General features: G+C 39.6%; 1 pseudogene; it reads left to right on the plus strand.

Annotated features, from left to right (window-relative positions):
• The first annotated feature begins 13,054 nt into the window (after positions 1–13,054).
• The window catches only part of LOC121030070 (forkhead box protein H1-like), a 103,050-nt pseudogene continuing 101,213 nt past the window's right edge, over positions 13,055–14,891 (plus strand).

Raw genomic sequence — 14,891 nt, forward strand, 5'->3', positions numbered from 1 at the left:
ACTTCAGGGATAGTTAGTGGTTTGTGCCTATAGAATGGGTTCACCATGACTATTTTCAGTCTGGAGATCCCCTCAGGATCATTGTGGGTATTTACCAAAGATCAAGGACACAGATTAGTCCAAAATTCTTAAAAAAAAAAAAAAATTCTTGCCCTGTTGTGGTTTTAGTCTTTAAAGTTGGCTCCCCAATGCCCCATGCCCCATGCCTGGGGTTTATACTCTGTAACTCCCTTCCCTTTGAATCTATACTGGCCTCTGTGACTCATTTTGGCCAGTAGAATTCAGCAGCAGTGATGCCTCATGGCTTCAGAGGCCAGGTCATGAAAAGACTTGTCGCTTCATCTGGGTCTCTTGGAATTCTCACTCTGAGGAAAGCCAGCCACTAGGTAAGACAGTTGACTACTTCGATCACCACTACTTAGATCTACCCAGATAGAGAGGCTCCATAGTGAGAGAGACATCCCCAGTCCAGGGCCATTCTGGCTCTCCCAGCAGAGGTGTCAGACATGTAAGTGAAGATGCCACCTTGGACATCCAGACCCTTCAGATGACTGACTCAGTCCCAGCCTCTCTCCAACTGCACTTGAATGAGGCACTGAGCCCAGTTGATCCAAAGAACCATGAGAGATGATAATAATTATTTCAAACTGCTAAGTTTGGGGATGGTCTGTTACACAGAAATAGCTAATTAGAACATTTTTCTTTCATCAAAGCCAGTCCCCAGGCCCCAATTGGACTCAGAAATCTGTTTCCCCAAGGTTTCCTTTCAGTCCTTAGAGGATTCATAGCATATCAAGTTCCACACTGGGCACTAAGAAAGAGCCCTATGGAACTCCTCTATGACAAGGGACCTAAAAGGTCAAAAGGGGATAGTTACAAGATAGTAAGTTGACTCGCTGGTGTGCCCCTTATTTTCTTTGGCCGATATCTAAACCAGTAGCCTGAGAAAGAGTATATATCAAAATATCAAAAAGTAAATTAAAGAATTTGAGAAAAAAAGAAGCAATAGAGAGAGTTCATGAAACCCAGCATTTTCTAATTCCAGGGACCATAATTCGCATTTGCATCCACACTTGAGACTGCTTGTTGAAGACGTTATCATCAGGGATGGAATGAGAGATGTTCACTTGAGACAGCTAATAACTTGTGCCTTCTGCCCTCGTAGAGGGCCAAGGTGTGAACCCTCCAGGAGTCTCTTGTAAAGCAGGTTAAATAATCTTCTAGCCCCACTTTTGGTAGGGCTACAAGGCAATCTGCAGGGAGGAATAAAATCCGGTAGGATCTGATTAAAGATACTATTTCTAAACATCATCTTTGTTGTGTGCTCTTCACACAAGACTCCATCAACTCTGGCTCAAATCTAATTGTAGAAAGGAAGATATTTTTCATAGAGTAATTATCTCTGTGAATAAATGTGTATCTCGTGAGTTGTCAGAAAGTGAGACTTCTACAAAACCAATGTCTTTGTTTGCCTTTGCTTCTAGAAAACAGAGTCCATGTGATGCCTGAAATCCCTGATGTCTTCTTCCTTCAGAGTTGATTTTATCCTAAAACATCATACCAAGTTTAACTTGTAAATTATTTCAAGCATTTTTAAAAGTAGGACAAGGTCCAATGTTTAATAAATTCAGTCGGCCGTATCTGCCAACCCATCAGCAAAACTGAACCACCTAAAAAATGTTGATGATGCGTGTACCGGGGCCAGCACTAGCTGCACATTTCTGGCCCCCTGTTTATAATGTTCTCGGGTGCCCACTGAATCTGGACCCCTGAATCCACAGCAAAGGGGTCCATCTTCATTCTGCTGTGGCTCTGATGGTCAAAACTTTTTCAAACAAAACCTTCTTCTAAAGGGCAAGGGTGTCCCCCCCCCCCCACATTTATAGCTAACCGACTTCCTCTTTTAAAATGTGAATACTTCTGGGGCACCTGGAGGGCTCAGTTGGTTGAGGGGCTGATTCTTGATTTCAGCTCATGTCAGGAGCTCATTGTTTGTGAGACTGAGCCCCAGGCCTTGCTCTGTTTTGTTAGAGCTCAAGAGTCTCCTTTTCTCTCTCTCTGCCCCTCCCCCACTCGTGCTCACTCTCTCATTTTCTCTCTCTCTCAAATCAAATAAAAATAAAACTTGAAAAATAAAATAAAATGTGAATATGTCTATGGAGAATTACTTCTACAAGGCTTTCACACATTAGAAACAGTGTCTGGGATCAGACCCCACCTGCATCACTTTACTCCCTGGGATCTCCTTTTAACCCCTGGGATCTCATTTTTGTGGAGTATGGGAAGAGGAAAGGACAGTAGTGGACAGAAAGGACAGTTTGCCCCGTATGTATGGTTATCCCATAATTTGTGTTCAGCAAAGGGATTAGGCTCGGGTGTCAGACAGACCCGGATTTAAGTCTTCACTGTGCTGCAGAGCACAACACCCGGCCTCTCAGGGTCTGCTCCTCTGGAACAATAAAGGTTAATGATACTCACTCATCAAGTACAAAAGAGTGGGTGTTCAGTGAGGGTTTGCAGAAGGAAGGGCTATGGTACAGATTAAACTAATTTTACAGGACGCCTGAGTGGCTCCGTTGGTTAAGCATCCCACTTCAGCTCAGGTCATGATCTCACGGGTTTGTGAGTTCGAGCCCCACACTGGGCTCTGCGCTGACAGCTCAGAGCCTGGAGCCTGCTTCCGATTCTGTGTCTCCCTCTCTCTCTCTGCCCCTCCTCCTCTCGCACTCTGTCTTTCTCTAAAAAATAAATAAACATTAAAAATATGAATTTTGCAAATTAGTCACTAAAATCTGGAAAAAAACAAAGCTATCTATATTAGAAATGGTGCAAATATTGGGACTTGGGGGAGATTCTTAAAATATAAACAGTAATTGAAAAGAGGTAAAAAGAAAGTATCACATATTGGGTATTCAGTAAAATGTTCATTCTTTATCTTTCCTACCAAAAAGGGCTTATACACGTGTGTTTGCTCTGTAAAAGCACGAAACATCCTGAGAACTGAGTGGTGGAGAGAAAGGGAACCAGCCAGGTTGGGGGAGGTTGCTCTCTGTAAAGCCAAAGGTAATATAACCAACATTTTGTAGTTTCGGAGGTTAGAAAAGTCTACTTACAAATGCTCTTGTCTTATCTATATACGGCGTGCATTCTAATGTAACTGACGCTCATATATTACTACACGTCTATGTGATTTTGCTATTCTTATTTAGCTAAGAGGAAATCAGGGCACACTCCAGGGTATAACATCTGCAGCAGAAGCCCATATGTGCTGTTTATTTTTATGAATCAAGCACTCTGTTTATAGTTACTTGCTCTTAATTTGAGCCCTGAACTAGAATTCTTTCTTTTGAAGATATCTAGTTAATTATAAGAGCACATAAACTAGAGACTGAAACACATTCCAGGAATATTATGTATGTTTGTAATTTGTGTCAAAAAAAAAAAACCTCACTATATTTTTTTAATCTGCAGGAAAAAAAAACCAGCAAAAGCAGAAAAGCAGTAAACATGGATTAGAATTTTGTATTCTTCTTAAACTATTAGCAAATTGTGACTACAACTGGAATGTCAAAATAGAAGAAAACAAACAAGAAATAAGGTATCTATTTCACATGGATTCATCTTATTGGGTAGAGGTTAAAATCACTACCAATGATCTGATGATTTTTTTTAAATGTGTATATATGATATTTTGATGATGGAACAAAAATGTCATCCACCAATGAATCTTAATTTTTGGTTCAGCTGGTTTTCTGCTTGTTAATGGTCATAATTCATTGATTCTGATTTTTGTAATTTAGTGCCATTCTCTTTTCTTATTATTATTTTTTTTTTTTTTGAGAGACAGAGGGACAAAGCATGAGCAAGGGAGGGGTGGAGAGAGAGGGGGACACAGAATCTGAAGCAGGCTTCAGGCTCTGAGCGGTTAGCACAGAGTCCTTTGTGGGACTCGAACCCGTGAACCTCAAGATCATGTCCTGAGCCAAAGCTGGACCCTTAACCGACTGAGCCACCAGGTGCCCCAGCACCATTCTAATGCCCTTTAACTAATAACATCAACAAGACCCCAGTTCCCATTATGTTCATTTTGTCCAAGGAGAAAAACTGGGTTCCTCAATAGTACACTCCACTTAACTCAAATCATGTTCTAAATGTGCTTTCAAATAGCTGTTCCACAGCTCCTGTAGATGTCTGAACTTGCCAGACATATATCCTGATTTATTTTAGGTATGAAATTTAGTCCTGATTATAAGAAGGACTGAGAAAGACTGCATATCTACCTGGCACCACCACTAAAAAATTAGATTCTAAACCAAAAACCAGAGTGAAAAAAATTAAGTTTTTAAATATTTGCCTTTTCCCCTTAAATTGTCCACATTCTTAAATATATTTTGCAGTATAAAAATATTTTAAGAACAGTCGATAGTATGTGTACCTTTTGCTACAAAGCCTTGATTTCTCCAGAATAATTTCTCAAGAGTTTTCAGTATAAGAATTTTTTTATGTACTCTTTCCTAATCTCCAACACTGGACTCAGAGGATGCACTTTGGTCAGATGTTTCTTACTGAATCATCTTGATAAAAAGCCAACAGCTTTAAAACAAAAAAAAAAAAAAAAAAAGAAGAAAGAAAGAAAAACCTTGATGTGTTTCCCACTTATTATGCAACATGAAGTGATTTCTTTACAGGTTATTTTTTATTTGAAGATCAAATGAGATCAGGTATGTAAAACACTACTTTAAATTACAAAATTATCTATGTACCTAATTTTTTATCATCGATATCATCAGCGAATTCATATCACTGCAAATCTCAGGGTATAAGATTGGAGAAAGAAAAAAGGGAGGGGAAAAGATTTTCTCCATGACAGTAGATATCAGAGCAGAGACCCCTTGGATCTCGTGGTGGGCAGAAAGAGCTTCTTCAGACGTTTAGGCTGGCACGGTCTACACATCTGCCAGGTACCCCCACCTACAACAGGGGGGCACAGCCTTGACGGCACATGGCCACCCACCCCACCTGCCTCTCACCAGTCTGGGACGCTGCCATCTGCTGCTTCACACAGAAGGAGCAAGCTTTCCAACAAGGCAGGAAATAAACTAAAGTGATAAAGAGCACAGAAGGGTTTGTTGGGTTTTTTGGGTTTTTTTTTTTCACTTTAGGAAAGTCTCTGTTAGAGAGATGAGAAGACAAAATGTAGTATGAAAAGAAACTAGCAACAGTGGGCCATCAATAGTTCAGAAAAGAAGGCAGCTGATGCAAAGTCTGAGTTAAACTATATTCAGTCCCTCAAGGAAGTTTATTCGTATTCTTTGTGATTATTTTCCATGAATATGTTTTGGCATATATGCTTAATACTGCGGAAGGCACCTACTCTGCGAACCACCATTATGCTCATATTCTACTGTAGTGTTTTTAATTGGTTCTATTTCGGATTTTGCCTATTTCTCACAGACTATTGGCACTATCAGAACTCAATTTAAAATGTGAGATTCTGTTATAATTCAGATGACTGGGGAGGCTGGAGGTCCAGCAGGCTGGAACCGGTACCTACACTTACCAAATCCACTTCCTCAAAATCTCTTCAGTTCCACTTGGGGTTATTTGGCCTATTCCATCACCATTCTACTGAAACAGCTTTGTTTGGGGTCACCTGAGACCTCCTAATGCTTCATGTTTATTATTTATTTTTGAGAGAGCGAGACAGAGCATGAGCAGTGGAGGGGCAGAGAGAGGGAGACCCCGAATCCGAAGCAGGTTCCAAGCTCTCAGCTGTCAGCACAGAGCCTGACATGGGGCTCGAACTCACAAACCATGAGATCATGACCGAAGCCGAAGTAGGACGTTCAACCAACTGAGCCACCCCAGCGCCCTGAGACCTCCTAATGTCTTAAAGGTGCTAACTTTTCCGCTTCCGTTTTCCTTGACGGCACTGCTGACCACACTTTCTCTCCTGAGACGCTCACTGAGTGTTTGACATCACACAGTCTTTACTCCCTCTCTATCCTTTCCTCTGCTAACTCCTGCCCTCTTTTTGTTCCCATCAATGGTAACAGTCATGTAGTTTTATTCCTCTATTGTCAGATCTTTCTTCATTCCTTCCTCCTCAGAAAACCCATCAAGTCACAGGAATCCCAGGATCGGGGGTATCTGAGGTTTCAACCCAGACTCCATTTTTTTCCCCCACTGCACTCCTTGGTACAGTGCTTCCCTCCAAATGCCTCAAACATCTCTTGTACGCTGATAAACTCCATATTCAAATCTCTGCTCTCTAATGTGTCATGAAATCCTGCCTATTAGAACTCTTCCATCTTTTTGTCTATCCCTTTGTCCCCATTCCCACTGACACTGTCTCAAAACGGGCCCTCTTCATTTCTCCTTCATAACTAAAGAAGTCGTGTAACTAGTGCTCCTGACTTCAGCCTTTCGTTCTTCCAATCAATTCATCACACTGCTGCTGGAGCAGTCTTTCTATTTCTTTGATTTTTAAAATAAGAATCCTACATATTTAAAACATTCAATATGATCATTTGATATACAGATTTAGTGAAATAGTTATTTCAGTCAAACTAATGAACAGATCTTCTCACATGCGAGCACCTGACATCTATTGTCCTAGTCTATTTCCAGTATTCAATACACTATTATTAACTATGGTCATCATTCTGTACATTAGAACTCTACACTTATTTATCCTATATAACTGCAACTTTGTGCCCAATATCTCCCCATTTTCTCTCCACCCCTGGTAGCCATTGGTCTACTCTGCCTCTATGTATTTGACTTTCTTCTAGATTCCACACATAGGTAAAATTATGTAGTTTCTTTCTTTCTGTATCTGGCTTATTTCACTTAACATAAAGTCTTCCGGTTCACAAACTGCTACTCTTACCAAATTGCTTCCAAGCTTAAGAGAAACCCACAACCCACAATATGGAGTCCAGTGCTTTTGGGCATCCCATTTGTATGTTCTACAAAGCAGCTCGAAGTCACCAAGAGCCCTACAAGGCGCTCCACAGCTTAACTTCTGCCCTCTTCTCTTTTCCCTCTCCCTCACATGGATCCATTTTTCCAGCCAGATCCCAAATAGTCCATGCTCCCTTTTGCCTCTGTACCTTTTCACATGCTGTTTGTTTGGTCTACTAAAGACCCTTTACCTCCTTCTTTCCCTGATGAACCTCTACTTGTTATAGGACACAGCTCAGGGGACAGCAGCTCCAGGAGGCTCTCCCAGCACCCCTACTCTGAGTTGAGTGTCATTCCACTGTGCTGCCATTCTACCACAAACATGAGTCTCTTAGCCTATAGCAAATGGTATTACAACATCCTGCTCCCTGCTCTTCAAGGACAGAAGCCACACTTCTGCGTCTTTGCATCCCAATTTCAAGCTCAGCATCTGGCAAACTGCTGATTCCAATCACTTGGTCAATGAATAACTAAGCGAATGAACTGAACTATAATTTCATCAGGAGAACCCCCTAAATCTATATCCTGCACCCTGAACTCCCCCGACAGTCCTATATTTTCAACCCAAAGCTGTAATATCTACTTTGGTATGCCACTGTCACCTCAAAATTCAAACACCTAAAAATAAATTTGTCATTTTCACTCTGAAACAAGTTCCTCTTCTGTCATCCCTACTTCTATTCCTGGTACCAGCCTTCTATCAATCAAGCCTCCTCCAAGCCTTCAAGTCACCCTGGGCTGCCTCCTGCCCCTACCTCGCTTAGCAAGTCGATTTGAGAATGACGGCAACTCTTCTTTTTCCGTATTTGCCCCTTCCTTGCCCAGCCCCACTGCTTCCATCCCAGCTTTTCGCATCCAATTGTGAAATCTTCTTGCTGATTTTCCCAGGCTCTTCCCTGTCCTGTACCTATAGCACACAACCGCCAGATTCTCTCTAAAGCATGGCTTTCATTTCATCAGGCCCTTTGCAAAGCCAGTCATTAGATCCCTAGGTTCTGAGGAATAGAGTAAAATCTCCTGAATCTGGGTCTTGCTCCACCTATAGCACCCACACCCCTTGAGACAGATGAGCTCCTTGGGACGGAACCGCAAGTTTCAATGTCTACCTACCATCTACCACGCTTTAGCATAGTTAGACCCTTGAGATATACTAGTTAAAGATATAAATCTGGCCCCAGTCTTCATTGCTTTAGACTAAAGGTCCTTCGAAGAGGAATTAGCCCACTTTTCCACAAGGACTGCATTCTTTCATGCAGGAAACTTCAGTTTAAACCGAATGACTCTTCTCACTCTCTCCTCAAGAGTGTCATTTGGATGGCGCTTTTAGTCCTCCACAGTCCCATTTTCTAGGAATTCTCATGCCTAGATGCCTTGCAGTATCCTCTCCACCCACAGAAAGCAAACCCATCTTTCATACCCCACTTTCCTGCATAATTACAGCCCCTGAAGCAAAGCAGAGTGAGAGCTTCCAAGATTGGCAGGGGCTCTCCTTGAGGACTCAGCTGAGTTCCTACCCATGAATGTGTATGAGCAAACTTCGTGCTGTCCAGGAAAGAATGATGTGAACGAATTAGAGTTAATAGTGCCCAGAGCTCATACAGGGCTAGGAGTAATAATGCCTGTTTCCACAGCCAGCCTGGAAAACCTGACATCCCACAGTATATTTGGTGGAGGTCTTGCCTCAGTCGTGGGGAACGATTAGCCCTGGAGTGAACACTGCTGCAAACCCGTCTAACAAATGACGAGAAAAAAAACAAGATTCAAAAGCCTCAAACTGTTTGTACATAATTAATATAACTGCATCCCAGAATATACATAAGACTGTTTTCAGGAATGGAAAAATATCTAGCACCAAATAAGGTCACACACCCAATCAAAAATCACCAGATATGCAAAGAAGCAGAAAAATATGACCCATAAATCAATACATGGAATACAGATTTTTGACTTAATATACAAAGACATTAGAAATGAAAAGATTTGGGGCGCCTGGGTGGCGCAGTCGGTTAAGCGTCCGACTTCAGCCAGGTCATGATCTCGCGGTCCGTGAGTTCGAGCCCCGCGTCGGGCTCTGGGCTGATGGCTCAGAGCCTGGAGCCTGTTTCCGATTCTGTGTCTCCCTCTCTCTCTGCCCCTCCCCCGTTCATGCTCTGTCTCTCTCTATCCCAAAAATAAATAAACGTTGAAAAAAAAAAAAAAGAAATGAAAAGATTTAAGTTGAATTCGTAGAAAATAAAAATTAGGACATGTCTGATAAAAAATGCACTAGGAGTAGTATTAGGTGGATTAGACGTTGTAGAAGAAAATATTGATGAACCTGAAGAAACAATAACTAAAACTATCCAAAATGAAATGCAGAGAGAAAAGAGAATCAAAGCAATGAGCATGAAATGCTATATACATGAGCAGAGCACTATATATATATATATATGTATATACATATATACATATATATATATACACATACATACATATATATATGGCATAATTGAAAGAGAGCACACACACAAAAAAAAATTAAAGAAATAATAGCCAAAATTTTCCTGCAATGGATGAAAATTATAAGCCTACAGATCAGCAATTATAGAAGTCCAAGCACAAGAAACATAAAGATAGCTTCACCAAAACATATAATAATCAAATAGCTCAAAAATAGTGACAATGGCCAAGATATGGAAATAACATAGGTGTCCACCAATAGATATATGGATAAAGAAGAAAGGGTATATATACAATGGAATATTATTCAGCCATGAAAAGAGAGAAATTCTTCCATTTGCTGCAACATAGATGGACCCTGCAGGCAACGGGGAAATGTATGATATCATTTGTATGTGGGATCTAAAAAAGCTGAACTCACAGAAACAGAGTAGAATTGTGGCTACTTGTGTGTTGGGGAAATATTGGTCAAATTGCATAAACTTGCAGTTAGTCCATGAATAAGTTCCAGAGATCTAATGCATAGCATTGTGATAATAGTCAACAATACCGTATTATATACTTCAAAGTTGCTAAGAGACTAGACTATCATTAAAAAAAAATGATAACCATGTGATGTGACGGACGTGTTGGTTAATGCTATGATGGGAATAAAATTATAATACATAAATGTTTCAAATCAACATGTTGTACAACAACTTAAACTTCTGCCATGTTGGATATCCATTACATCTCAATTTTTAAAACTAATAAGTAAATAAATAAAATTATACCAAATCTGCACAAACTCTTCCAGAATATTGAAGAGGAGCAGCAAATACTTCCCACCTCATTCTATAAAGCCAGCATCATTACCCTGACAGCAAAACCAAAGTTATTACAATACAAAAATAAAGTACAGAACAACATTCCTCATGGACATACATTCAAAAATTCTAAACAAAATTTGATCAAGTCAAATCTAACAATGTTAACAAGAGAATATATCATGATCAAGGAGTAAATTCTCTTAAGGTTGCTTTATCAAAACTCAATTAATGCAGGGGCACCTGGGGTGGCCCAGTCATTTAAGCAACTGACTCTTGGTTTCAGCTCAGATCATGACCTCATGGTTCATGAGATGGAGTCTCACGTCAGCTCTGCACTAAAATGCAGAGCCTGCTTGAGATTCTCTCTCTCTTTCTGCCCCTTCCCTGCTCTCTCTCTCTCTCCCTCTCAAAATAAATAAACATTTTTAAAAGGGTTTAAAAATTCGGGGCGCCTGGGTGGCGCAGTCGGTTAAGCGTCCGACTTCAGCCAGGTCACGATCTCGCGGTCCGTGAGTTCGAGCCCCGCGTCGGGCTCTGGGCTGATGGCTCGGAGCCTGGAGCCTGTTTCCGATTCTGTGTCTCCCTCTCTCTCTGCCCCTCCCCCGTTCATGCTCTGTCTCTCTCTGTCCCAAAAATAAATAAACGTTGAAAAAAAAATTAAAAAAAAAAAGGTTTAAAAATTCAATTAATGCAATTTAAAACCATAACATAGTATTAACATTATTAAAAACTTTTATTTTTAGTGGTTTTTATTTTAATATTATATAACAACAAAAGATTTTTTTAATATTAGAAAACAACAGAAAAGGTATTTGAAAACTCTCCCTATGTATTTCTTACAGAAACTTACAGCAAATTAGACATCTATTGGGAGATTTCCTTAATCTGATAAAGGGCATATATATAAAAGACTGCAGGGGCACCTGGGTGGCTCAGTCGGTTAAGTGACTGACTTCAGCTCAGGTCATGATCTCACGGTTTGTGAGCTCTAGCTCGGCATCAGGCTCTCTGCTGTCAGCGCGGAGCCAGCTTGGGATCCTCTGTCTCCCTGTCTCTCTGCCTCTCTTCCATTTCTTCTCTCTCTCTTCCCACCCCCCTCCCAAAAACAAATAAACATTAAAAAATGTTTTTAAAACTTCAGCAATGTCATACTTCATGGTGAAAGACCGAATGATTTTCCCCCGAGGTCAGAAACAAGGCAAGACTTTGATCTTACCACTTCTGTTCAAAATTGTAGTAGAGTCTAATCAGTGCAATAAAGTAAGAAAAAGAAATAAGGGCATCGTATTGGGAAGGAAGTCATCAACGGTCTTTATTCACATACAGCACAATTGCCCAGATGAGATGTCTAAATAAGGAATGGAATTTACAAAAAAAACACATAAATACTAATAAGTGGGTTTAGCAAGATTGCAGACACAAGACAATATGGAAAAATCTATTGTTTCTGTACACTAGCATTGAACAATCAGAAATCAAAATTAAAAATCAATAGCATTTATAATAACAACAAAATTTTGAGAAACTTAGAGATTAATCTCATGAAAGATGTGTCACACTTTATACACTAAAAATTATGAAACGTTGAGCAAAAGTAAGGAACAGCTAAATAAATGCAGAGATAGACTATGTTCATGGGTCAAAAGACTCAATATTGTTAAGAGGTCAGTGTTTCCCAAATTGATCTAAGGATTCAACACACCGCCAATCAAAATTCCAGCATGCATTTTTATAGAAATTGATGAATTGGTTATAAAATTCATATGGAAATTCTATGGATCCAAAAACAATCAAAACCACTTTGAAAAAGAAAAAGTTGGTAAATATTTGTTCTTCAATATTCTGGAATAGTTTATGTAGATTGGCATAATTTCTCATTTATTTATTTACTATTATTATTTTTAAAAATTGAGATAAGACTACTTCATCTCAAAATTTGTCTTATAGCTCATATAATTAAGACAATCTGGCATACATACAAAAATAGACAGATGAGTGAAACAAGAGAGTCCAGAAATAGACCCCTACACATTTATATACCACTGATCTTTGACAAAAGTATAAGGCAATTCAGTAAAGAATTTATAGACTTTTCAACAAATATTGTTGGCAAAATTGGATATCCATATGAAAAAAAAAATTGGATATCCATATGCAAAAAAATATTTCAATAAATATCGTTAGAAAAATTGGATATCCATATGCAAAAAATAAAAACAAAAAACAAAAAACTTTGATCCATACCTCATATCATATACAAAAATTCACTTAAAATGGATCATGAATTGTAAAAATTAAAATTATAAAATTTCTAGAAGAAAACTTTTGTGCCCTTGGGTTAGGTATAGAGTTCTTAGATACAACTATAACATGATCCATAAAAGAGCAAATTGATAAATGGACTTCATCAAAGGTTCAAACTGCTGCACTACCAAAGACTCTGAGAACCACACTGGGATAAAATATTTTCAAATCCTATACCTAGTAGAGGACTTACATCCAGAATACGTAAAGATCTTTCAAAAATTCAATAAACAATTCAATTCAAAACATGGGCAAAAGATTCAGGCATTTCACCAAGGATGATACACAACAGCAAGTAAGCACATAAAAATATGCTGAGCATCACTACTCACTGGGGAAATCAAACTTAAATAACGACAAGAGATTTCTATTTATCAAAAAAATATTCCAGAAAACGGAAACTAATCTATAGTGACAGAAAGTAGGTTAGCGATTACCTTTGGACGAGGTGCAGGGAAGTTTGGGAAGGAGAGATTACCAAGGGGCAAGTGAAACTTTAGGGAGTAATGGATACGTCCATTATCTTGATAGCGATGATGGCTTCACAGATGGACAGGTAGGTCAAAACTCAACAAAAGGTACACTTTAAGTATAAGCAGTTTATTGTTTGTCAAATTATAGCTCAAAACAGCTGTTTTTTAAATCTTTTTTTTAAAGGATTAGAATATTTTCTAGTCAATAGGGCTCCTAGTGGCCTCTTTTAGAGCTGTACGATGTTTGAGGTGGTTTAGTCCCAGTGCCTCACTTTACACAGTAAGCTGTGCAGCACAGAGAATACAAAAATCACTAAGCTTGGACTCTTCAATAGGACACATTTAAGTGCAAATCCAGGCTCTGCCCTCTTCACCTTTCCAAACCTGAGTTTTCTCAACTCTCAAGTGAGGCTAACAGAAGCGGTCTCTTATGGTCCTTGTGAGTGTGAGATGCGACAATAGATGTAAACCACTTAGCCAGCACATAGCATGGACACCATAATTGGTAGCTATTATTAGGAAACTAAAGCCCAGAAAGATGAAGTGACTTGCCCAACGTCACACAGTTGGGTCATAGCAAGAAGGACCCTAAAGCCATCTCACCTGCTTCCTAGTCAGGTGGTTTTCTTCCATGAGCTGTGATCCTTCAACTGGTATTTACAACATCAGACCCATTGCTCAACAGCAAAAGTGAAATCAAGAGGACCCCACGTAGAATATAGCACCAAGTAAATTCAGCTGCAGCACCAAAAACTAACAGAGTTGGTACCCAAAATTCTACACAACCACTAAATTGTGCAACTGATACAGACATCATGTTAGGACCCTTATATGTGATACTAAATACAACACAGCTTCCAGCTGGGGTTCATGGTAGGTAGAGGTCAGAAAGTGGGACAGTGAAACTCAGGAACTTCTATGCTAAATCATGAATTCTCCATCTAAGGTCCAAGAACCTTAAAGTTTCATGCATAATCGTTCAGGGCCCTGGGGACCTCCTGAGATAGTATGGAGAAAGTATATGTGCACGAGCGCATACACACACACACACACACACACGCACACATACTTCACCTTTATAGCTTTTATAAAACTCTTAGAGATAAGTGATCCTCCTAAAATATTAAGAATCGCTGGCACAAGGAGTAAGCTGATTTCAGAGACGGACATGTTACCAAAAAATCATAACCATCAAGAAGTCACATTGAAAGATAACTTGAAATGGTAAGTTTGATCTGTTTCCTTTGATTAAATGTGAAATGAAATCAATAAGCAACACTCAAGCAACCTCTGGGGTTACAAGCAGAGGGAAGACCCCATCAAAGGCAGGGGCCACGGCGACAATTGGTCTGACAGTTCGTGGTGGCTTGAACAGCAGGCAGCTGGTTAACAGAGTCAAAACAAAATTGGTTAATTTTTTACTACCGTAACCCTAATTAAATCTTAGTAAAATCCTTGTGTGTAAAATAACCCAGAATCTGTCAAAAGAGCTTTCGACGACCCTGGAAGACAATGGTGATTCTCCATCTCCAGCATTTGGAGGCTGCTTCAAAAAAAAAAAAAAAAAAAAAAAAAAATCCGTGAGGTCCTCCTAAGTGTGTACACATCTAGCAACATATACAGTAAATTCCTCATAGAATAAGAAAAGGAAAAGACCCAGTAGTAAGGGGTCATGATTAAAGCTTATCCTCCTCAGAATGGAGAGCAAAATCAAAGTTTAAAATGCTTCCACAGAAGGGGCTGGTGGGAGATTAATAATTAATGTACGGCAGCAATACGGAAATTTTGAAATGTAAATCTGATGAACAAAAAGTGGCATACGATGACAAGCAGGCGCAACAAGGGAGAAGGCGTGGAGGAGGGCCTTGTGCTGGGAGACAGGATAGAAAGTAGCCCTGAT

The sequence above is a fragment of the Herpailurus yagouaroundi genome, unplaced genomic scaffold, assembly GCF_014898765.1.
Source record: "Herpailurus yagouaroundi ecotype Mexico unplaced genomic scaffold, PumYag 139, whole genome shotgun sequence".
In the NCBI taxonomy this organism is placed as follows: domain Eukaryota; kingdom Metazoa; phylum Chordata; class Mammalia; order Carnivora; family Felidae; genus Herpailurus; species Herpailurus yagouaroundi.